Source organism: Pinus tabuliformis, chromosome 1_1 (genome assembly GCF_031772625.1).
Source record: "Pinus tabuliformis cultivar Carrire ecotype Pingquan chromosome 1_1, CPIR1, whole genome shotgun sequence".
Taxonomy (NCBI): Eukaryota; Viridiplantae; Streptophyta; class Pinopsida; order Pinales; family Pinaceae; genus Pinus; species Pinus tabuliformis.
Window position 1 is genome coordinate 604,580,126 of NC_142297.1, and position 26,573 is coordinate 604,606,698.

Genomic DNA, 26,573 nt, shown 5'->3' on the forward strand with positions numbered 1-26,573 from the left:
TTATCATCTTCCCGCGAGTATTATCAACAACTTGAACAGTCTTTCTGCTAATTTCATATGGGGAGGGCATGATGAGAAGTGTAAATTTCATCTTTCAAAACTGTCTGGCATCTCTCTTCCTAAGTCGATGGGCGGCTGGGGTTTATTAAGCATAAGATTTTTTGGTAGAGCTCTCCTGCGCAAATCCTTCTGGAGAGCTATACAAGGAGACGGCCGTAGAGTCAGCTGATCAGATGGAAATATCTAGCAAATAAGAATTTCCACAGCTGGTATCAGAGAGGCTCTATTGGCGCAGCATATGGATCCCCCATATGGCGCAGCTTTCGTAGAATAGAGGCTATCTGTCTGGAGCACCTGATATGGCGTTTTCAAAAGGGGAACTACATCATTATTGGCAAGGATATTTTCAAATGCGGGTCAGATGTTATTGATATCCCTGTTTCTCTTTTTCAGCATTTCCATAGACGTGGTATCTTTTATTGGGACAAATTGATTGCTGACTGGGACGGTCCTATTCCGCGTTGGAAAGATTCATCTGTATTGAACATTCCCAAAGAGTATGCGCAGCAGTGGCAGAGCATTAAACTGAGGTTGCAGAATAGGGGTCTCACCAGAACAAGGGAATCGGAATTTTTATCCTGGAACATCCCAAATGAGGCGGAAAATATATCTGTAAAAGGAATATATCAGAAATTGATAGGACAGCACTCTTCTCGATCCCTAATTTTTCCACTTACCTTCTGGAAAGATGGCTGTCCTCCGAAGATGATCCTCTTCTCTTGGCTCACATTTCACAATCGGAATCTGACCTGGGAAAACTTATTGAAGAGGGGATGGAATGGACCTAACATTTGTTCATTATGCAGAGAAGATGAGGAATCAAACCTTCATATTTTTCTCAAGTGCAAGCAATCATATCTCATTTGGCAGGAAATAGAAGGAGTCTATGGTTTCAATCTAGATATGCAAGTTTCGATCCAGGATTGGCTCATAGAATGTAGCAAGAGAAAGATCCTCTGCCGTAGAATATGCATCATAACTATGTGGTTTATCTGGAAATGGCGCGACAGCTGTATCTTTAACAACTCTCACTTTTCTTTTGCTAAAGCTTTTGATTTAATCTCTGCTTATTTAGAATCACTCCCACAAAAGAATAATAAGATCTTACATAAAACCCCAGCCGGGTCTTTGCCTGCTCATCTTCATCAACCGACAGCTTTTTTCGATGGGGCAGCTCAGAAGGGCCAATGCGGATGCGGTTTCCACATAATGATATCTGAAAAATCTCATTTCTATGCATTCTGGCACGGTGGACAGGGTTCTAACAATCTGGCTGAAGCCATTGCCCTCTCAGGGCTTTTAAAATTTTGTATTTTCCTAGACATTCAGCAGGTGGCAATCTTTGGTGATTCCAAACTATGGGTAGATTCGGTTAACAGGAAAAATTCCATTTCAGCACAGCATCTGACTGGATGGAGAGATAGGATACACTTCTATTGGACCCGCATGGAGAAATGCTCTATTCAGCACTTCATTAGGGACAAAAACTCTACAGCTGACGCACTTTCAAAAAAGGGTCTCTCATCCTCTTCTGGATTCTGGCATCTTGAGATAGTTACGGGTGATGCCATTTATCAGATCAATGACTTTGCCTTACCAGATTTTTAAATGCTCCTTCTTGCAAGATAGTCACCATATTCAGAGCCTCTTGTATACAGATATTATCAGTTTGGTTTCATAGACTTTATGTAATTTCTCTATAGAACATAGGTATTTTTGCTCACTTAGAATACAGACCTGATCTGTCAATGTATCTCAGTTACTTTATATTTCTCATATAGGAATTTAGACTTCTGTGATCCATAGCAAGCTGAGCTGGATTGGTTCTTCAACTTGTCCTGACGATGAACCACACTGGTTGGTTCGAAACGCGTCGACAAAAGATTGGTTATGTGATTTTGCCGAAGATTATCTAAACAATTTCTCATATAATATATATAGTTTTTTTTTTCCTCTGAAAAAAAAATGTTTTTAAAATTATGCAAAATATCACTGTTTTTAATTTTATACGACTTTTAAGAATAAATTTCTTATTTAGGTATTGAAACAATTTTTTTTTTTGTGATAATTTGAAAGTTCATAACCTGTATTTTGTGATAATTTGAAAGTTCAGAATCTGTATGGTGGGATGTAGTTGCAATTTTCATAGGTAAAATGATTTAATCTATTTCAGAAACAAAAATAAATTAAAATAAATTTATAATTGAATTGGCATTGTGTTGAAATGTGTGTATAAATTGGCGGAGATGGTGCAGGGGCTTAGATAAATATTAAATCAAAATTTCATAATAAAAAAACAGGATTTGACTTAATTAAAATGAAAAGCAATAAATATAATAAATAGATTTTATTAGTAAAATTATAAATATATATACATTTTTAAAGAAATTTATGTGTATATTATATTCACATCAATTTTAAGAGATTTAAAGGTTTATGTTTTTAGGATGTTAAATTTGTATTGATTTTAACTTCAAGATATTTAAAGATTTTTTTTTCCAAGGTTTGTAGGATGTTTAACTTGTATTCACTTTAATTTCAAGATATTAAAAAATACATGTCTTTTTAGGCTTATAAGATGTTCAATTTGTACAAGTTTTTGGAATCAAATTGACTAGCTCTGGCTCATGTTATTGTTTTTTTAGATTTATAAACTTAATAGATTTAATTGATAAACATATAATTTATGTTATAATTATATTAGGGTTTTAATAAAATTAAAATTAATAACATTTCTATATATATAGATGCATGAAATTTACATAAATATAAATAGTATTGATGATGATGGTTAAAGTCCACTAAGACCAAACTTTGGTCTATTGGACCTAAAGAAACGAATTTTTTAGTTTGATTTAATATTTTATTCCCATGTTCAAAAAGCTTGGAGAGAAGCCTCCCCTGTAATTTTGACAACGTAAAAGGTTAGGAAGGTCATTGTTGCAATAAAGATTTTGAAACTGAGATCTAATGTGGTTGTATGCGGGGTACTTTAAGAGGAAGTGATTTTCATCCTCGATGTTCGTATTTTCACAAAGATGGCAGAACCTTTCCATCCATGGTGTTTTAGGAACTGCCCAACGACTCGTTTCACTATGGAGCTCATGAGAGTTCGTTCTAATCTTGGCTATATTAATTTTCTTCTTTGAGGCTGCTAAATCTTTCTCACACCACATTTTTTCTTTGAACTTAGAAGTAACAATATTTTTAATGTTATTAATGTTTTGCAATGCAACATTCTCGTCGATCTCCCAATGGTTTAACTAGGCCTTGGTGTCTTTATACCAACCTCGTTTGAGCCTTAGGTGGTTTTGGCTGGAATTTAAAGCTAGCTTAGGAAGTCTATGGTCTCCTACGTTATTGAGTTTGTGCTTGTACAACAGAAGCCTAGTCATAGCTAGGCTCTCGATAGGGGAAAGACCCACTTCTATAAGGAGAATAGGATAGGGTGTGTTGCTTTTAATTTTGAGGTTATACGTTATAAAACGCTTCTGGATTTGCTCAATCTTTCTTCAGGATTCTCTAGAGATGCTACAACCCCAAACCTCACATCCATATAAGATAACTAGAGTGACTAAAGTTTCAAAGAGGAACTTCTTTCTATCCCACATTACGAGGTTTGTCGTTTTACAATTATTTTCAGGACCAAAATAAGCTTTCTATCCCCCATTAATCCTTTTCTCAATGCTATAGTTCCAGTTGAGCTTGTGATGAATATCAATTCCTAGGTACTTGTAGGAAGACACTTCCTCCAAGTTACTATTGTCATACATAAAATTAGCATAAGTGTCCTTCTTGGATTTGATAATCATAACTTTTGTTTTGTTAGTATTAATCCCAAAATCAATGTCTTCTAATGATAAAATTTCTTTCGTTGTGAGCAAGGTTTCAAAGTTATCCATGACATTTGGAGATTCATAAAGCTTTTTAAGATAGGAATTACGGTCGTGTAAAGCAATTTTATTATTATCTTTAGTTTTCCTAGTTAGAATCTGCCTAGAATTTCTTAGGAGCTACCTTAAAGACGTGTAAGAGATTCTCTTGTCTTTTACAAATATACTGCCTTTTTTTCCTTTTAGTTAGGGCTTTGTATATTTTTATCTTGCCAATTTTAAGAGATTCATCAACAACTTCCTTAATTGCTCTCCTCCCACTTTTACAATCTTTTTCATACCATGCGTTGGTTTTGTTATTTATTTTATTACTTGAAACTTCAATTGAGAACTTGTTAATAGAATATGAGAGGGTTGTAGTAAAATTATGATAGAGATCTTCTATGTTGTCTATACTAGATAAAGGAAGCAAATTAGTTTTTAATTTATTTAGAAAGAGATATTTTTTATTTCTATCAAAGATTAACTTCTTTTGGCAATAAGGATTATCTTCTATGGGATCTCTATGCATGACAAAATTGAGAGTTATAAGTAAAGGCCTATGATCAGAGTCAGGCTTGTGGTCGTTTAAAATGTCGAAATTTGTTATTTCATTGTATAGAGGGAGATCGAAGATAACATAGTCTACCACATTGCTGCCAAGCCCATGGATGCAGGTCATCTGGCTAGAATTGGGCCACTTCTTTAGACCGTTGCAAATTATGAGATCCTGAACACTACAGAGCTTGACTAGCTCCGACCCAAACAAATTCTCCCTGAGGTCTTCAGAGCTCCTTTTGTACTGGCTAGCCAGAGGAAGGTCTTCGTCTAACCAAAGAGGATCAGGGTTGGAATGATTGCTTAGAATCAACATAGATTCATCTCAATTTGAAATATGCCAAACATTCACAGGAATTAACTTTCTATAGCTGTAAATAGAGGAGTGGTTAAGTAATGACCACTAAGTTCGAAACACTTCATAATACATTTCACATTACCAAGATTAAAAAAAATAAAACTAACCAAAGTATAACTTTATTTTAAATTATTATTATTATGATTAATTATAAAAATAATTAATACATGAGTTAAACATGCATATATTTTAAGAAACATATAAGAAGAAAAACATAATAAGATAACAATAAATGATTAACACTTGTAGATATGACAAAATCCAGTAGAAAACATGGTAAAAAAAGTCAAACCTCCAAAAATTACACTGGTTTTTTGACATGAAGTTAAAATTTGCATTTCTTTATTAAAAAGAAATATTAAAAATTCAATTAATGATAAAAAGTTAAAGTAATAAAAATAACAAAATTCAGTTTGTTATATTTTGATTTTGTTATTAACTTGTGAATAAGTTTTGTTACAATACCATGGATTATCAATACCACGTGTCCAAAAACCATAATTTATTTCACAACCAAATTATTTTATAAGAATTTGTAAATAGGCTTTATTACAATACCATGACTTATCAATACCACATGCCCAAAAATCAGAACTTATTTCACAATCAAAACAATCTATAACAGTATGGAAAGATTCTTAACCATTGATATTCACCCCCATTTTACCATGGATATTATTAACTTGTAAATAGACTTTGTTACAATACCATAGGCCAATACCATGGCTTATCAATAACACATGCCCAAAAACCATAACTTATTTCATAATCAAAATATTTTATAAAATATTTCATTTTAATTTAATTTTATAACATTGTTTTAATTGAATCTAAAAGGAAAAAAGTTATAATTACTTTTGAGATATAACTAAACCCTTTATCCGCACGACTACTAAAAATCCTCATGACTACTAAAAATATTCCCATAGAAATTAAATCAAGGTTTTAATAAAATTTAAAATGAGAATATTTGTATATATAAATATGTGAAATTTCTATAATATAAATAGTATTATCAAGAACTAGCATAGATCTATCTTAACTAAGGATACAAGCCATGAGAGCAAGCAAAGTGACTAGATTTCTTTGACATGTTTGATCCAAAATATAGGTTTAATATTTTACAACGAATTGAGTTTTTTTTCATTTAGATACTTTCTTAAACACAATACAATGTGATCAAATTTAAGAGAGAGAGAAAGGGGGGTGAGAGACAGGGAGGAAGAGAGAAAGAGAGAGAAAGAGAGTGATGGGGGGAGAGAGAGAGGGAACTGGGAGAGAAAGGGAGAGAGAGGAAGGAAGAGAGAGAGGGAGAGAGAAGGAGAGAGGGAGAGAGAGGAAGTAAAGAACAAAGACAAAGAGATAGAGGTGGAGATAGAGAGGGAGTGACAAGGGAGATGTAGGGAGGGAAGGGGAAGAGAGAGAGAGGGAGACATAGATGGAGAGAGAAAGAGAGTGATGGAGGGGGAGAGAGAGGGAAGTGGGAGAGAAAGGGAGAGAGAGGAAGGAAGAGAGAGGGGTAGGAGAGAAGGAGTAAAGAACAAAGACAAAGAGATAGAGGTGGAGATAGAGATGGAGTGACAAGGGATATATAGGGAGAGAAGGGGAAGAGAGAGAGAGGGAGACACAAAGATGGAGGGGAGAGAGAGAAGGAGAGAGGGAGGGAGATAGTGACATAGTTGGAGCGAAGAGAGAGAGAGAGAGTGAGATATGGGGGGAGAGAGGGAGGGAGATGGGAGAGAAAGAGAGTTAGAGGAAGGAAGAGAGAGAGAGGACCTTAGAGAGAGGAGAGAGATGGAGTTGGAGGGGGAGAGAGAGGGAGGGATGAAGAAAGACATAGAGGGAAAAAGGTGGAGAGAGCTAGGGAGTGACAAGTTTTGCACTCAAAAAAGAGGTTTTCACCTCAAGAGATTTGATCCCTCTTGGCACTTGATAGATTTGGGGTTAAGATGGATCTAGGCTGGTAATTACTAAATCAAGATAACATTATATTAAAAATAAGTTTTAAAATGTCTTTATTTTTCTTATATTAATAATTTAAATTACTATTTATAAAAAACAATACTATCTATTAGTTGGGCACTTGCATATTAATGATGGTCCCAAAAGTGGTAATGGAGCCATCAAGGATCACACAACACATTTTTGGTTGTTATTAAATGAAATATTTCATCTTTGGTATACATTGAGCATCAAGTCGACATACAAGATCTTCTTTTGTTTCTGAGTAAGCATTCCAATGGTATTTCTTTGTGTGTGTGTGTGTTTTTTTTTTAAATTTGGTGGCCTATTTAATCTTAGCCTATTGATAGTAAATGATGGCCTATTCAATATTTTTCCAACCTTCCTCAACAATGGAGAATATAAAGACACACACATATATGGGTAAGAAAATACATAAAATCATGTTCATGAGATCATTGCTGTAGGTTTTAACGTTGTATAGAAATTACCTAGAAACGAATTCTTAAAAATAGAAAAAAATATACAATGGTGAGAACATAAAAAATATACACAGAGATTTTCTCTTGGAACCCAAATCGAGAAAACCAAAATGATTTTTCATTATTCCTTTCAGTGCCACAATACATTATATACATGTCGAAGCATTCATAAACCCCAATCCATTAACCTTGGATTAGAACATATTCGTAGTTCCCTTGACTAGATCTACAAAATACCATGGGAAAAAACCATCGAGCCCAAAACCATGTGCAAAAAATCCACGAAACCATGGGTTTGTCTGCTCACCATCTTTGGGTTTGACCCCCATCCTTGGGTTTGCCCAACTATTATTTGGGTCCACATATTTTTTTTCTTAGGGTGCTACCCTGAACCTCGTGTAGGGAGGCTACGACCCCCCTACAAACCCCTAAGTACTGCCACCCCCCTGGCACAACATAACGACACATGGAGCTAGTCATGGAAATAATATAACACATACCCAACAATTGCAACCTTTATCTACACCATGGCTAAGCCATTTCAACTCAACTTAAGAAATTCACATGGCTTCTTCCATGCTCCTTATCTTTCTATTGAACTAAATATTCTTTTGTTTCTTGATCTCTCATTTTCCACACAATTATTTTATCTAATGCCTTTATAGTTTATTCTCTCTTGCTTATGAATATATTCTTTGAAATCAACAACATAGTCATCACCTTCATATGCTATACTTTCATTAAATTTACACAAATCTACAACATTCAATGTTGATGAAATATCTAATCCTTTCAGTAGTTCAAGTACATATGCATTATTATATATATTTTTTCCAATATATTACATGGCCTTATTTCTTTATCTTTATCTCATTATAGTCACCTCTTGGAAAGCTTTCCTTCATAAAAAAATCTTCACTCGCCTTTCCATAACCCATGCACTTATTTCATACATTCAACAAATGACTCCATATCTTCACATTTTTAGCTTGCTTCAAGAAAACATGTCAAACGTGTAACTCCTCTTGGTGATCTTCCATTCATAATATGAAAAGGGCTCCTTCCTATATATCTATCAATTAAATTGTTATATGCAAATTTACTTGGTAGCAATATTATATCCCATTGTCATGGTTTCTATCCCATAAGACATTTTAGTAAATGTCCAATGCTATTTTCAATGGTTCTATTAGTCCAATAGTGTGGAGGAATATGTAGAACTAAACTAAAATTTTGTATCTACATTCTTCCATAATTTTCTCTAGAAATGATCAATAAATTTGTTGTCTTTGTCTAAGGCTATGCCTCCTAGAAAACCATGTAAATGAATAATTTCCTTAAATTGTAAAATAATTATGCTCATGCCATTACTATTCATCTTACAAGGAATAAAATGTGAAATTTTATAAAATATATATAAAAAAAATAGTGTCATTATGTCATTGGGTTTCATGCAGTCCCAACATAAAAAAAAACCATTTTGATGTTCTCCCAAGGTGATTTTGTAAGGGAATGGGTATATAAACGAATATTATGAGTTCTTTTCTTATCATGTTGACAAACCCTACAACTACCTTTAACCTTCTTAACATTTTCTTCGCAATACTAGGCCAATAATATCACTCTTCAATCAATGATTGAGTTTTATCAATGCCAAATTGTGCATCCAAGCCACCAAAGATTATGTATCTCTTTGATGAAATTATCCTCATTGAACCTCTAGGAATATATAATTCTTGATTTTGAAATAGGACTACCTCCTGAATTAAATAATATAAGAAATGAGCTAGATCAAAAATCCATTGTTCTTTACCATATTTCCAAGCTTCAACAAAATGTGGGTCTATTTCATACACAATCTTCACTGATTCCATCCTTACCATCTCAATTATTATAGTGATCAACATTGATTTCCTATTTGATGCATCATCATTTTTATTAGGTCTTCTAAACCTATGTTTCAACATAAGTATCTCTATGATAATTCTACCCATTTCATGTGTCTTCGATTCAACTTTGATTGAATGTTGATATCTCAATGCTTAAGATCACCATATAGAACAAAATCTTTGGACAACAAATAATTTCTTGATTTATTTAGCAATTGTATGATAACATAAAACACTTAATCATACACAAAATATTTCTATTCTATTTTTCTTCATTTATCTTCTCACTAAAGTATGCAACTGAGCTTGTCTCTTAACTAAACATTGTTCTAATTGTTGTTCCACTAATATCAAAGTCTACTTAATATATGTGCATTCTTCTAATATTCTCATTTTCTCCTACATGTAGTTAATGGTGAACAAATACTATTGAATTTCGAATAAACTTTCTATAAAAATTAGCCAAAACATGAAAACTTCTTTTTTCAAATGTACTCTTTGAAGTATGCCATTTTACAATTACTCTCATCTTCATGGAATCCATCTTCAAGTCTTCTTGGGATATTACAAACATAACAACTCTTCTTTCATAAATGAACATTTTTTTAGATTTATGAGTAGATTCTCATGTTTCAATCTCTCCAAAATTTTTCCTCAAATGATTAAGATTCTCTTCTTTTGTCTAATTGAAAATTAGATCATCATCTAAATAAACAATAACGAAATTTCCAAGTCAAGTTTCACTAGCACGACTGGTTGAGGATGGGCCTCGTCAGCAAGGCGACCCAGGATCAAACCTCACGGGGGGTGGTTGTGCCCTATGCTAGGGGAAGGAGACATGATAAAAAATCCAATTAGCTAAGGGATGGTGTGGCCCAGGCCGGGTGCGATCCCCGGGTGAATTTGATGGATTAGATGCCCCTGGGTCGCGACTCCTCAAGCCACAGGTCAAGGCTAGAGGATCACAAACAACTTGACAAACAAAAAAAAAAACAAAATTTCCAAAAAGTAATAATTTTGGTAATGGCGAGAAAAATTCCAACATGGGATACATTGTAAAAATGGTTCATAAGTGGACCAAGCTGGTGTTATTTGTGTAAAAAAATGATGAAAATATTCCACACCTATTCATCTCTTTCCATTTTGATCAGCAGTTGGGAAACATGCAAGAATGCCCTTGGTCACTTCGTTTTATGGGAAGGTCTGGATTTGGAAGAAGTCTGGAAGGCATGGTGCTCAAATCCTTGTTTCCAACCTATAAAATACCTCCCTCTAATTATTTATTGGGGGTATGGTTGGACAAGAACAAAGCTATTTTTTAGGACAAGACATTGACCCTAATCATATTGCAGCTCAAGCGCTAGCCATTTTAAGTCACTTTCCCTAGGAGAAGACCTCACCCCTCCTAGAGTGCACAAATTAGATTTGGTTGATAAATCTAGGCCATGGGCTTATTTCGACGGAGCCTCAATCAACATGGGACAACAAAGCGGAGGTGGTTTCATCCTATTTCCCTCGGAAGATCATCACTATCAAGAAAAAAATGTCTTAGGGAGAGGAACCAACAACCAGGCAGATTTCTTAGCACACAAAAACTTATTACTGTTTTCTTTAGAAAAGAGATGCACTCAAATTCAACTCTTTGGGGACTCCATGCTTACTATAAATTTTTTGAATAAAACTCAAGCTTGCAGAAACATCATTCTTATGCCTATTTTGGAGGAAATCACATGAATTATTCACTCTTTTTCTCTCTTTACATGCCACCATATCTATAGGGAAAAGAACAAGACAACACATAATCTCTCAAAGTAAGGCCTCAATCTGGAACATGGCTTGTGGAGTATTATAAAGTAGGGAGATGGAAAGGCCTATGAGTTTTGTCATCAATATTACATGGACTAACAACATCTTAATTTTTTTTTGAGCATCCAACCTCAAGTTTTTTTTCCTTTTTCTTCATAGCTTCTATGGATGGCACTCTTTATGCTTTCTTTACACGTTCCGGGACAATCAATTTTTGAAAGCCTATGAGGGGTGATTCTAATATATTTTTTTGATCCTTGTATGATAATTGATTTGGGGATCAAATATTTTCTTATACAAACATTTTATCTATGTGTTCATGATTTTGTTGCAATTCTATTACATTAAAAACTAAAACAAAATAAAATTACAAACCCGATATGGATGAGATATATAAATTAAAAATTCCCTTACCCTCTTCCCAAAACATAATCTTATTAAATGTTTTAATATAACACTTTTCCAAAATATAAAATTATTATCCTATAAACAACTATTAATAATTTATTTAATTATCTAAAATCTGTAGCTCTTCGGTGATGGTCGTGAAAGTGAAGTATTATGTTCCAAGAGGTTCCATGTTTAAATCCGTTGAGTTTACTGGTGGGCCACATGTTGTGCTAGTGTGGTTTACTTAGAGGTTACATTGGTAACGGTTGGAATCATCCACATGTCATGTGCAAGCACAAGACTACACACAAGTACGAGACTAGACCAATTTCCAATTCCTCTAGCTACAATTTTTTTAATCTAAAATCCACTTCTTTATATTACATTCTATATCCTCTAATACTACCTTTTATATTCTAGAGAAAACTACTCTACATTTTATATCCTAAAGATGACTACTCTTAACTCATAATTAAGTGGATATAAGAAAAAATAAACCCATTCCAAATCCTTGGAAAATGTTTTTATTTATCACTTCCCTCTTCCCTCTTTGCGCCAAGAGGTGCTCTACAACCCAATATAGGGTATATGTGTGGGCATTAGATGTGAGATGTTAGATGTTAGACCTTAGATGTGTATGTGCTAGATGTGAGATGTGATATGTGAGATGTGAGATGTGAGATGCGAGATGTTAGATGTGAGATGTTAGATATTTTTTAGATTCAATTTTTTTATATTGTAATTTTGTTTCTTATTAATAAAAGATAGAGAAAGGGAGATGAGGGAAGAAAATCATAATACCATAGGCCATCTATCCTTTTGATTATTATGTTATGGATCTAGGCACTCAAAGATTGAGAAACCATCCCAGGTGGCCAAAATTGAGCTGGACCCCTCCTTCTCTGCCCTAGGTCCTCAACCACACCCATAATAGGGCCTCCATGCGGTTAGAAGCCTCCAATTACATGCACAAGTCTACATCCATGCGGTTGCAACCCAATTTTTTTAGTTAGGAGCATGTGGTCCCGATATCTTAGCCTAGATTCCATGTTAGCCTCTAGACCACTGCCCAAAACTTTCTGTAACTTTTTAGAATCAATAATGACATGAAAATGATGCCAAACATACAAATTTGAAGGCAAAATTTGGCTTAGACTTCCTAGAACATAACAGACATTTCATCAAACATATGGAAAAAATGTAAGCTACAGGTCATGAATGCATATCTGATCACAAAGGTTTGAGATTTATCTGAGAATCACCAAGAAGGCCCTATTCCCTCTCCACATAGCTACAATAACACTTATTATTCCATACATTCATAAATTGATCAATAGCTAAACAATCATGACATGAGCCATTAAAGATACACATCACATGAACAACATATAACTAGAAAATAACCAACATATAAACCATGGAATCTTAGCCATAATATCACCAACACATTGCCAATAAATATACATGAATCACCATAAAATAATTGCTCTTATTAACATAGGAAAATGCCAACCAAGTCAGGGACTTCCACATACCACGCGACCATAGATTGGGTTGAACCAAATCTCTCTTTCATCCAATCACCCCTATGCCATATTCCAAGCGTGAATGTGGGATCTCATGGAATAAACCAAACAAAACCAAACCAGGGATTCAAGAGGCCAAACCACCTCAACCCTCAACCAATGATTCCACCTCACTATTGGACATCACTAACACCAACCAAATCGGGCTCTACCCAAGCTATGCAGGGATCCAGGAACTAGTAACTCAACCCATAGTCTTCCAGGGCTCAAGATAATTTGTCCAACCTGGCTCCAGGACTAGTAACTAAACCCACCAAGGGCTCCAGAGCGTTTTTCCAACCTAGGCTCTAGGACTAGTAATTCAACCCAAGTTGTTCCAGGGCTTCCAGAGCGTTTGTTCCAACCCACAACCACAAGGAATTACAAGAACCAATTGGAAAAAAATCAAGTGGAAAAACCCACAACACCATGGCTATCCAAGAAATAGTAAGGCTAGGAAAACCACTATCAATCCAGGAAATGGAAAGGCTAGGAAAACCACTATCAATCCAGGCAATCCTCCACGCCAATTACAGAAAATAACTCGATAATCACCTGCATATACCATGCATCCATAAATCAACAAGGAAATCACACATGCAACATGTTACCTACAAAGAAATCCAGCTGTAGTTTCTAATCCACTTATTGTCTTTCGCTTTCTTGCTTTCCTTTGCCTTCTTTCTCCAAATCCAATGTATGCCTAAGTGCTCCAAGAAAACTCTAAGTGTGCAAGAGTATGAGAGAGAGGGTAAAAGAGAGACCCAAGCTAAAACTGACAAAATGTTCACACACTGACCAAAGTTGTGAATTGATCCTTAGAAGCCTTTTCATCATTACGACCTTTATTTTCTTCATTTTCCTCTATTTTTTCTTCAATTTCATCATGCAAATCTATGACCTTTCATCTCCCTTTTCTCCTATTTTCCATTATTTCATAAATAAAATGCCAATTATTTCCACTTTTCCTTTGCCAATGTCTTTACCAATTTCCATAGCCATTAATTAATCACCAGTGATCCCCATCGCTATGTTTTACCTGACATTAAACTTGGAATACGTGTCCCATGACCTTGTTTATTATTTTTATTTACATAGGAAATCAACCAGGGGTTGTTACATTTATGATGTAGTGACCTCTTCTTATTTATTTCCCAATTCCATTTAAGGTAAATCTAGAGATCTGTTGTCCACGGGGCTTTGGATTGACAGTGAATGGGTGCGCTGTTAAGGCAATCCTTGCGATAGGTCACCGGTTCAAATCCCCCGTGGGTACTTAGGTTAGTCTTAACTAGAAAAAAAAATCTAGAGATTTGTATAAGTGTATAACACCTAATCCAAGCATTGTTGGAGAAAATGTTTTATAAAATTTGTTATTGACTTTCCTCCTCTACTCAATCAATTTGAGTTTTTACCTGAGGATCTTTGATGTGATTTTTTCGATGGAAATCATGAGAAAATTACTTGTGAACTATTCTTAAAATCTAAGCTTTAATCTCAAACAAATCCTCATCTTTTCTTGACCATTGAAAAGAATAATCACATAGCTCATGATTCCTCGTCTTCAGACTTTTGTAAGGAATATTTAGCCTATCAATCTACCCTCATTATCTCTAAGCATGAAGCTTTATTCCATGTATTCCCTTTTAATGATACCCTTTTCTAGACACATACTGAATAAGGCCACATGTGCCATCTTGAACATCAAATTTTGAGTCAATCTCTACTTGATTCATCCATTGTGTCCTCTCATTTTAAGATTGACTATGACTCTTTCATCACCTGTGATCAAGGGCACAGACAAAATGATGATCACAATCACATTGTGGCACTTAGTGATAACCTTATTTTCCCTGATCTAATAACTTTCACATTCAAGGATAATCAAAGTGAACCTCAAGATTATGATTTCTCTTTGGCATCTCATGCATATGCATGCCATAATATTCATCCTCAAATGGATTTTGAGCTCCGCTACTTGTAAATCATGTTATCCATGATAATTATAATGACAAACAATCGAGTTTTTACTATGGGAAGTTCTTTGTTTATATATATGATGAGACATTCTTTAATGAACTTGATAAAGAAGTATTACCCTTGAGCTTAGAGATTCTTTGTTAGTTGAACATGAAGAGTTCAAATTTGAAACATCTAATGCATCTGTGGTTTCCTTCTTAAAGAGTCTTCAAAATCACATTGATATATTTCTTGTTGGGAGCCTTGATCATGACGTGAATTAATATTTTTATGTCCCAAGCATGGTATGCGAGCCTACTCTAGTTGGTTGGCATGTTATGCGAGATGGCGAATGGAATTTTTGGCTTCTTGTTAAGCCTTCATCGTCACTCTATACAGTTGTTCATGGGTAAGACAATCATCCTTTCTATACTATCATTCTCCAAGCCATGAATCTTGCATATAAGGCTCAAGAATTCTTCCTTTACGTGAAGTTTCATCCCAATTAAACTCGAGAATATGTTGCTTCTTTTCTTTTTGTACATATGCCTTTTCCTTTTTTCTATTGTTCCTTTCTTTCTAATCACTGCTTTTCTTTTTTAGCTTAAGTTTCCATTCTATTTTTTACTTAATCACTGTTTGGTTTTAAACTACTTGTTTAATCTAGTGTTTGAATCTTTTTATTTATTTTTATTTTTTCCTTTCCTTACATTGTAAGTTTTTTCTTTGGCTCATGCTTCCTTTTGGCACAACTGATGTACAACAAAAAAATTATAATGAAAGAGAAAAACCCTTCTTTGATATAATTTATTGGAAGCTATATTTATTTGATTTTTTTTGTGCTAACATTTTTAAATTGTGATCAACAACATCATCAACATAGGAAACACAATAGCCTTTGTTTATACACAGAGATGGTGTTGACACTCCTGGACTTGCCAACATTCAAGGGGTCTCCCCGATATGTGGTCCCAATTAGACCTCACACCGTTTTGGATAGGGGCCCCATCTGGAACACGACCCGGTTACCATTTTCTTAAAGATTTTCCTTGGCTCTAACTATCAACAAGAGAGAGGAATGAATGTGTGCCTTCGAAAAGAAAGTGTGCCTGGTGAGTATTCAGTTGTAGGTGTGACAAGGTTTTTCTACTGTGGAGGGAGAAAAGAAAGTGAGCCTCTAAGAGAGAGGAAATAGTACCACCCTAGTAGAGACACACATGAAACGAAAAGATCCATCTAACATCTAGCATAATAGTCCACAAAGATGTGATGATCATTGTAACCATTACAACACATTCTCAATATGATAAGCACTTAAATAACTGAAATAGTTCAACTACTTTAGTACAGGAGAAAACAAACATGAATCATAAACATTCATAGAATAGTCATACAAATATTCATAATCCATGCACGAAGAATGTGTTGGCCATCAAGATTCATATATTAAGTAAAATTCCCAAGACACATGTATACATCGAACACCACTAGCTCCAATAGTGGAGCATTGGAGCCACCACTTACTCCTCAAAATAACTAGCTTGTCTCTTTGATGCCTTGTAGGAGGAGCCAAGGTGAAAAGTCCCTTGCTCATACAATGAGGGTGTATATATAACCAATGGGGTGATGCTTTGCCTCCCTTGTGAATCTTTGACTACCCTCATGACTGTTTGACTTCCTATGACTTTTCAACTTTACATGACTCTTTAATTTCGTACATGTCCTTTGGAATTCCAATTTACAATACATTTTCAAATAGGTATTTACATAACCCATAAAATGATGTGGCATATGATGACTCATGAAATGACATGACATGACACTGATGACATCGACTACATGATGACATGGTAATGTCAATTCATTCTTGCTGCTTCTTGCTATGTTTCTTCTTGAGAATGTTCTTTTGTCCACCTCCATATGGCTTAAAGATAGGGGGTCTTCAATGATATCAGGTCTTGAGATGTAGTCACAAACTGGCATCCCTTTGCTTTCTATAGATTGATCAACTTGCATATTTAGCTACAAAGGTGTCTTCTAGCATGTTCCCCTTCTCCATCTCCTTATTCATCATCCTGTCATGGTATGATAGAGTACCTGCAACTGCAATTCACTCATTACAAGACGACATCAGTCCGATAAACACCTAGTCTAAGATGTTACATGTTGATTCATTGATTGAGCTAGAAATAGGTGCCAGGCTGAGGGAAAGGTTCAATGACTGTCCAATTTCATAGCTCAGGTAGTCAGGGGTCAGGCTTGAGAATTCAGACTACGCAATACATAGTTCAGGTTGGACTCGGCATGATGATTGCGCAGTTGGGGAGATCAAGGTGATAAGCTGAGGGCTTGATGACTGAAGTTTCCCACTGCACAGTGCTAGGAGGACAAGGAAGCCAAGTGACTACAAAATTACGTAGTTCAGGAGCTCAAGGGTTGGGCTTGAGGACTGAGAATGCACAATGCACAATTCAGGCCTGGCTGGACGGAAAGATTGCACAGTTTTGGAGCTCTGTGGACGGGCCTGAACACTAAGACTACGTAGTGCATAGTCCTGGGAGGCAAGAATTGCACATTACGTAATGTCAAGATGCAGGGTTGTTGCTTGAGGGCTGAGACTGCGCAATGCACATTTCAGAAGGGTTGGATGAGGCTAAGTTTCTTGGTCGGGAAGTTTTCCGAATTTGGCTAAGTGTGGGATCGATGAAGCTAATGTGAATAATGGTAATACTTGACTGTGATCACACACTTATAACACTTGAAGACACACCATAGATAACCCAGAACACATGAAAAACACACTTCCCTTAGTGCGACAACTTTTGTGACAACTTACGACAAGTGCAACACCAAAGATATACTTTGTGACGACCGTGACGACACTTGTGTGACAATGCTTAAAATTTTGGAAATGAGTGCGACGAATGTTTACATGGTAATATAAACTCATTTACACAAAGATAACCCCTTGAAACCACCAAAAAAAGCTTAGGTGCATCGTGCGACACTTAACATGCGAAAAGACGACACTTTGATTTTCTTGCAAATGGGACCAAAACACTTAGCGAAAACATATATGATAAGTCCTAATGTTTGCAAGGAAAATATGAAAGATCAAAGTAGGCTTCGAAATATGGGTGAAGGCCAAAATTTTGGAAGGTGTTGTAGCAACAACAACAGATTGTTGACAATAAGTCCCTATTAAACCTTGTCTTTTCCTTGCACTAGAACATCTTAGATTTGTCTTATGTGCCCCATGCTCCCCTCCCTAAAGGAAACTTGTTTCCTACTTACTCTTAGTGAAAAAATCACTTGGTTCAACCAACAATTCTGATTTTTGGTTTGCCTCAAGAAAACCACCTTATGTAGTCGCCAATGTTGACATACTTCTACGAAAATTTTTGCAATACAATGTGATTCCTTAAAAAAGTCTCTCTCGTAATAAGATTTTTTTTTTTTTTAAATAAACTAAAAATTTAAACCAAGTCAATGGTAGGTGGGGCCCTACCTACACAAGTGTTATAAGGATGATCAAAATCATAACATGGTTTTATGACATATTTGTGTGATTGTCCAACCTACCTATACTTATCCCATCTACATATGAATGAACATTATGTATAGATTGTGAAACTTCAAAGAGTGCTTGGCCATAATATGCTTGGTTTCATGCATTTCAAAGTGTTGACCAATAATGATATTTTAAGAGTCCCCGCATATTTAATTCATGTTAAAACAAAAGGAAACATGTACATGTTTTCTCTATAAACTTAAACAAGCTAAAGTCTGAAAACATTAGAGAACAAGTGCCAAAGGAGGAATAATACTCTGAAATTATACTTTTGGTCATGGTACAAGGGTTATTGGGTTAAAGTAATAAAATTTTTATTTTTTTTGTACCAAAACTATATCATAGTTTGGTTGTGAAGCGAGGTATTAGTCCTTAATATTTTTCATACTTGCACCAAATTTTTAAGATTCACGATGGTCGCCTTGTTGAAATTATGTAAAATGTTCAGGAAACAGTTGCATGTGATATATTTCTTCAACTGATGTTATGATTTATTATACCAACTCATCTACACCAAATATGGGCTTGGATAAATGCATGGTGATATGGTTAATCTATGGAATTTATGGTCTATCTCCCTGACAATGGAATTAAGACGCACTTTGGTATCATAGCATGCAACATTCAATCAAACCCTAAACTTACTTACCTACGTGTTAAGGTATTAACATTAACTGAAAGGATGAATGTGTATGTGGCCTTCAACCTTTGCCAACCATGTCAGTTCACACACATTTTCATGTATGGTATAATCCTTGAAGTGACTAATTATTAACTAGCACAATACTCTCCATTAACTGGTGTCAATTTCTCAACTGAATGTGGTTCATGCCTTCCATTTTTGAGCCATTATTTTGATATTTTTCAGGGTTTTCTATGGAATTTGGCTAGATTGAGTCTAGTTGTAATTTTTGTAGCTCTTGTAACGATTTTTGGAAGGAGGTGTCAAGAAATTCAAACATAGAGCCACCAAATTTAAACCCCCTTCGCAGAAATATGCACAGAGGCCAGGTATTCTCCTTTCTTGCACATGTTTTTGGATGAAAGTTAGAAATACATTATCTGGTTGCTTAGAAATGGAATGGCGTGAATCCCCACTCCTTGTAATTCCCATTTCTTTTATTTTATTGAACTGTGTGTGTGTATGTGTGTGTTTTTTAATAGCTATATTCGTCATCAATGGTTCTACTTAACAATGTCAATACTCCGACGTTCTAGATTACTTTTTCATTTCCATTCGTGGGATGTATTATCTCCCCGTGTCTTCATCCAACTTTAGATATTTCTCTATAAAATGCACACACTCCGGCTTGTCTTGGTCCATAGTTACAAAATTCTATGCCAGATGGATGATAACATAAGTTTGTCCCTAAGTTACAACAACACTTTACCATGATCCCTAATTTTAATATACTTTTAGTGGAACAATCCATTCACATCCTTTTTCTTTGCTATGCTCTTAAATCCATATGGCACTCAAAATGATGCTGTGTTACATCTCTTTCTTGCCAAGAACCATTCCAGGTGCTACACATCCTCAGGCTCTTGAGACTTACGTTTTAATTTCAAACTAGAGCTTTGTTGAAGAGTTATACTCCCTCTTAATTCATTTTCTTGTACAAAGACTATGAAATTTTTATATAAACTCTTTCTCCATATGAACATGTGTGTCTTATTGTGTCTGCCTTGTGATTTATAAAGCCGTCTATGAAATAAATTTAATGGAATCAATGCTTTTACTGGTTGATTTCTACTTTGTATTGCTTAGGTCCTTGAGACTTTAAGTCTCAGGATTGAATGAGGTTACTAAACACAAAGAAAGAACCTTGTAGTTTGTTTTTTGCTACAAGAGTTATAGATTTTATTCTCTTCACAAATATATGTGGATGAATATCTCATCACACTCATGTCGGCTCATTATTGATTCTTGCTGCACTTATTTTTATCGCTGGTTAGTCATCTGCGACATTTTTTTGTGTGTGAAGGTTCGACTGTTTCATTTATTCAAAAAATAATTACATAGAGATTGGATTCATGTTACTGTTCTGTCCGAAGGGAACCATACCAGTAACACAAGTTCAAGATCTTGATTACATAGTATTCCTTCATCCATGGCCTCTGATAGTTTAAAAAGACTAGAGAAACTATAAGACAAACAATAGGCATGAAAACCTATTCTATCTAGGAAAAAAGTTATACGAGTTGGGTAATACCAAAATTATCTAAGGCAATCATTCTTAGACGCTATAAGGAGTAACAAGCTTCCACCATATAATTTGAGTTGGTTGAGCCAATTATGTGTGCCAAATGTTGTTAAATACCTGGTGCCTATCACATTGGGCTAATATATTCCTGCAGGGAAAATCCTGTCACCAACTGAGGGACGCCTCCACCGAGACCACAATTCTCTAGCGCCACACATGTAGAGTGTTCTAAGGCCTTCCCAACTGCAAATTTCATGGCCATGAGCATTGAATCTTGTCTACAAGTCCAAGTGTGGGCTGCCAATGGACCCCAAAACTGGAACCCAAATTTTCCTTATCCAACGACCACCCCACCATGCTTTTCTTTGAGCCAACACCAAGCGAGGGCTCGAAAGTGACTTTGAGTTGATTGATATTACGTGATAGTAGCTAGTGGAATTCAACAGAGCCTCTAAGGAATTGAGAGAAAGAGGGGAGAGAATAGTGTAGAGACCCACCGTGGTGTGAGGAAGCACAAGGGAGATTTCCATTGCATAATTAAAATTGGATCCAAGCTTAAGAGCAACATCCTGGTACATAAGCACTAACCACTTTCCTCTCCAATTGAAAAGAGAGAAGAGGGTGAGAGTGTTGTAATAGGGGAGTTCTCCTATGACATTCTGCATGCTGAGAGTGTGTAGGATAACCTGTGCATTAGCTGAATCATCAGTAGTAGGTGAATAGGCTGAGTCACACCCCAGAAAATCCATGGAAATGCACTTGGTAGAAGATGGAGCATGGATAAATGCAATGCAACCCAAATATGCCATGATTATGGAGCATGGATAAATGCAATGCAACCCAAATATGCCATGATTGTAAGACCCAAAGTACACCTACAATTAACCCAGATAATGAGTGCATAAATGCAGAGACAACGATTGACATGGGTGACATAAACCGACATAACTAAGCTTACAACAAGGGTGGTTGTGCTGCCTTTCGTATATAGAGGAATATCTAAAGGAATCTTAAGTTGAGGCATTATGATGCATGCTTATAAGAATATGGGAGGGCATTTCATGCCATGATTTGAAGCCATCATGAAACCAATAATGAGAAAGGTACTCACACGCCAGACTTAATGCTCACCACACCTGAAAAATTAATACTTGGTACTGTTGATTATACCAACGCTCATGGCAGGCCAGATGGCTTGCCATTCTAGATTATTCGATGATTAGCATGACATCATGTGGGATCATCACCTGCACTGGGGGAAGTCATCTACAACATTAATTACATTTTGCAATAGAGATTAATTATATATATGGCTTATTGCACTCATAATTTCTATTTCAATTTAACTTTAGGATTTCCCCAATAGCCATCTCGCAAATTATGGACATACTCACTCTCTGTTAATGGTCCCACTTTGAAATATAACAAATAATTATGATTTCGGTAGATCATTATTATAAACAACGTTTCCTTTCACTACTTTTTATTGACCTCACCTTTGAGCCACCAACCAAGAGTCAATTCTTCCACACTTTTGATTAGCTTGCATCTTGAGTATATCATTCACAATATATCTGAATTGGCCATGAGAATAGTCAAGACATCTAAGAGCATGTCATTGGTACATATATATGCAATGCATCAAGAGTCAACCAATTGTTCAGTCTTTGCAATAATTTTTGGCTTTGTCATACACCGCCTATAATGCCATGCTAACAATCCTGAACCTGTAACAATGCATCAATTAATTTGAAGTCTCGTTTCAGCATGTTGTTTTACATATATTCTTATAGAATTATATATTTTTCTTTTCATTATGTTGAAGTACTAATGAGAAAGATTTAAAAAAAAATTATACACATCTTCGTTATGCCATAAGACGACCAATTTGTGTATGGGCCGCAACTCGATATTTTTGTCTTTGAGATATATGATACTTTCATGAATTGTATTGAGCTCATATCATTTCATTGACCCATATCATTTTATTTGATATATTACACGTAGACCATTAGAAGGTAATTACACAATGTATCTTTCCACATGTAGTCATATCACTGTGGTCTATATACATTTTAGAATTTTTATAATGATGGCACTTTGTCAATGCACACATGAGTTCTAATCCCCCCTACAAATAATATTTCCCTATGTGCTTTCTATTCACTCATGAATTATTAAAATTTAACTAAGATTTTAATCTCTTTGCTTTCTTAGATGACATGATGAATTTATTTGCAAAAAATGAATTTCTTTAGCAGGAGTGGACACAACAAGGGAAGGGATAACAAAGGAGAGACCCATGGAACATGGGGAATTAAAGACACAGATTCTTCATGCACTTTTACATTGATTCTGAAGAATTCAATCAACTAGTTCAGAGAGGTTTTTTAAAATTTGCAGGGAAGCAAGCTTAACATCCACTGCCTCCCCCTGCAAATCCTTCATTGGGTATTGGCATACTAGCTTCACCTTGAGCTTCTGGCCAAATTCTTGTACTCACCAATGATAGTTGGAAAGATGTCATTTGTCCTCAGCAACAACCTATACAAGGATGGCCTACTACCTCGGTACCAACTCCTCCTCCACCTCCTCCTATGGTTCAACCATCACATCACCCCCAATCCACGACTTCTCGTGCTCATCCTGCCATACAAGAGAAAACTCAAATTCCCCAACCAACAGTGAACCAAGGGAAATCGAAAGTTGTAGCTACAAATTAGTTTCCTCCTATGGGTCTTCCCATTCTATTACTTCTCACACATAACATAGTCAATGATATTGAAAAATGCAACAATAAATTCTTAATTTGATTTTTCCTTAGTCAAATTGATAAAATTTGAAATTCCACATCAACAGACAACTTGGATGAGTTAACTGAGGTGACATGGTTTTTATCACTCAATTATCTTAGCTAATTCGAGTTAAGGGCATGAACTTGAGTTGTGTGCAATGATTATTAAATTTTAGGAGCCTAGGTTGAGTTAATTTCAGTTGTAACAATTTAATTCAGTTAAATTGAGTTATGGTTAGTTAAACTAGTTCTAACAGTTGGAGGAACTAGTGGAAGGTCAAGTAGTGGGGTGTGACTTCAGTGATCAACGAGTTAATTGACCAATCAACTTAAATTAGTTTGTGCATGCAAAGAATTCGAGTTACCTAGTTGAGATGGAGATTCAAGGGAAGTGTACTATCATTTTTAAACTATTCCAAGTTGTAAAGGTGGTGCATGCAGTCAGAGATTGGTCTAAAGGAATCACACAATCCAGATTGAGAAAATTCCTATTAAATAGGGGCTTAATTCCTCAAGGAAAAATGCAAGGAAATAGGAGCTAGCAGGTTGATAAACTGGCTAAGTATTGGTCAAATTCAGTCAGTGAAGCAATGAGATAGAAGATACAAGTGCAGGTTGTGCTCAAGCTTGAGCAAGCATATTGTATTCATCCAAATTTTTTGATTAATGCAATACAGATAGGAAGGGGTTTTGAGCAGATGTTTTCTGCTAGATAAATCTTTGTGTATGTGTGTTGAATCTTGTCGCATGTTTATGTTTTGATTTCTCGATCATGAATTTATTTCCGAAGATGAGTAGAGTAGATATGAGTCTTATGTTTTAGTAAATTACATGAGCAGTTTTAAATCTACAAGGAATTTCTACAAACGGGAACAATCAACACATAGTAGCAAGAAATAAAATATGTTTCTCATAGAAAGTATGGTTTTTAATAGTTGTTTTGATGGGTGAAGAGTATTAAGATTTTTGTTATGTTTATTTACTTTTACAAACTCCAAATCAATTATGGTTTTAACATTATCAGTACATTATTACAATTATTTTTTGAGACCTTTGACATATATGGACAACATCTTTATACAGTTTTGAACAACATCTTACTTCATATTTTGATGGCATTTCTATGGCATGTTGTTTTTGGAGACATATGTAGATGACTGTTGTTTGATTACTTTATTTGCTAATTATTCTCATATCTTATGGAGAAGGGAGGCACAAGGGGTATGCCATGGCATATTGGGGGCAGTACAAGGAGTATTTTTTCTTATGTTATGGGGATATGACTACATGATACATGCGTTTGGTTGATAATGTAATGAATCAAGATAGTGATTATTTGGTAACAAATGTTATAATTTATTATTTAATAAATGCAATATTTTAAAGTTGAAGTTAAAAAGGAGGGAAGGGCCCCACCAACCGAAATATTTAATAAGAGTTAAATTTAATTTAACTCCCTCCTTTATAATGTTCCATCATCATAAAATTAAATCAAACATGATTAAAAATTAAAAAAATAATGAATCCCAAAAGGTGGTTGAACTACTCAACTTCAAGGAAGCCATGTATAAGAGAATGAAACCTATGAAGGGAAAATGGGTCACATTGTGAGGAGATGTATGCATTAACATTATTAAGTTGTTATTTTTCCTTCTAACTAAATTCTATGAGCTACAGAGGTTAACCTGTTGGTGACAACAATCTTCTTTCAAATGAGAGACAAGGATGGAAAGAAAATATTTTTAATCCCTCTGCATTTTATTTAGGTATACTTGAGTTTTTTGTGATTTAACTTGTTGTTTAAAAGTCTAGTTTTTTAACCAATGCTAATAGACCTTTTATTTTGTAGAGAAAAACCAAGAAAACTTAAATTATATTAGATTTCCAGAAGGGTTTACATAATCTGTTTTCATATTCTTATGCTATCTTGATAGTTTATATATGATTTTGAACATTGTAAACACTTAGAACCAAGTCTAGTCAAGGGTTTTTGCAGAGACACACCATTTGATTTGTTGTACTCACATTCATTATTATAAATAAATCCTTTTTGGCTCATCATTTCATGCATATTTCTCTGATTTTACATATTTATGTGAGTTATTTGTCTCTTAACTTGTATCCCCAATTTTTTATTAATTCATGGCATTTACTCTACAATGTTTAAGGAATACTAAGGTCTCTAAAATGTTGATTAGTACATTGTAATTGAACTTTATTCTTATTTCAAATCGCTGATATTATTTGGACAATTTATTTTTGTATAATATTTTTAGTTCTTATTGTAAATATGTTAATATTCTATTTATGTTTTAGTTTAATTTTATATGTTGTTGTAATTTGAGTTATTTATATTGTTTAAATAGTTGTAAATTCCTATATCGACTCTTCGCTTTCCTAGGGAATAAATAAATTGGGCTCAAGTTCCACTCTCTCACATACCCAGTGAGATTCAAGAGAGTTGGTTAGACACGCATAAAAAGCTTCTCTCACTTGATAATATGGAGTGATGGAGGGGGATAGGAACCCTATGGGTGAGTGGAATAGGGGTATCTATAGGGAGATAGAGATGGAAGGGACTTAGCAGAAGGGGTTTGGGGCCTAAGAGTGGAGGAAAGTAAGTGCATGGGCTTGGGGCCATGGATAATGGGCCTAAGGGGGTAGAGGAAAATTTCCCTGATGGTAGAGGTAGGGTCCCTTATGTGGAATAACCTAGGAGTGTTATATGCTTTGGGCATATGGTTAAGGTGTGGGTCACTAGGACCTAGGGTTGTAAGATCTAGGGTCCTAAGGGTGTTGGGGTTATGTGACCTACAAGTAAAGGCCTCTAGGTGTGGAGTATAGGTTAGGGGCCAAGTATATATGATTCAAGATCCAAGAGATGGGTGCTAAGGGACTAGTGTTGGGGCATTAGTTAGGAGGTGAGGACCTAGGGGAAGAGGATATTGTAGTGGGGGTGGTGGGGACTCAATGGAAGAGGTAAAGAAGATTTTAGATTCATTAGTGAAGGATCCAAGACTAGGAGGATATGGTCTAGTGAATTATGTGACAATATAGATGAGGAGCTATGGGATAAGGTTATGAGATAAGGGAGTGTGAGGCA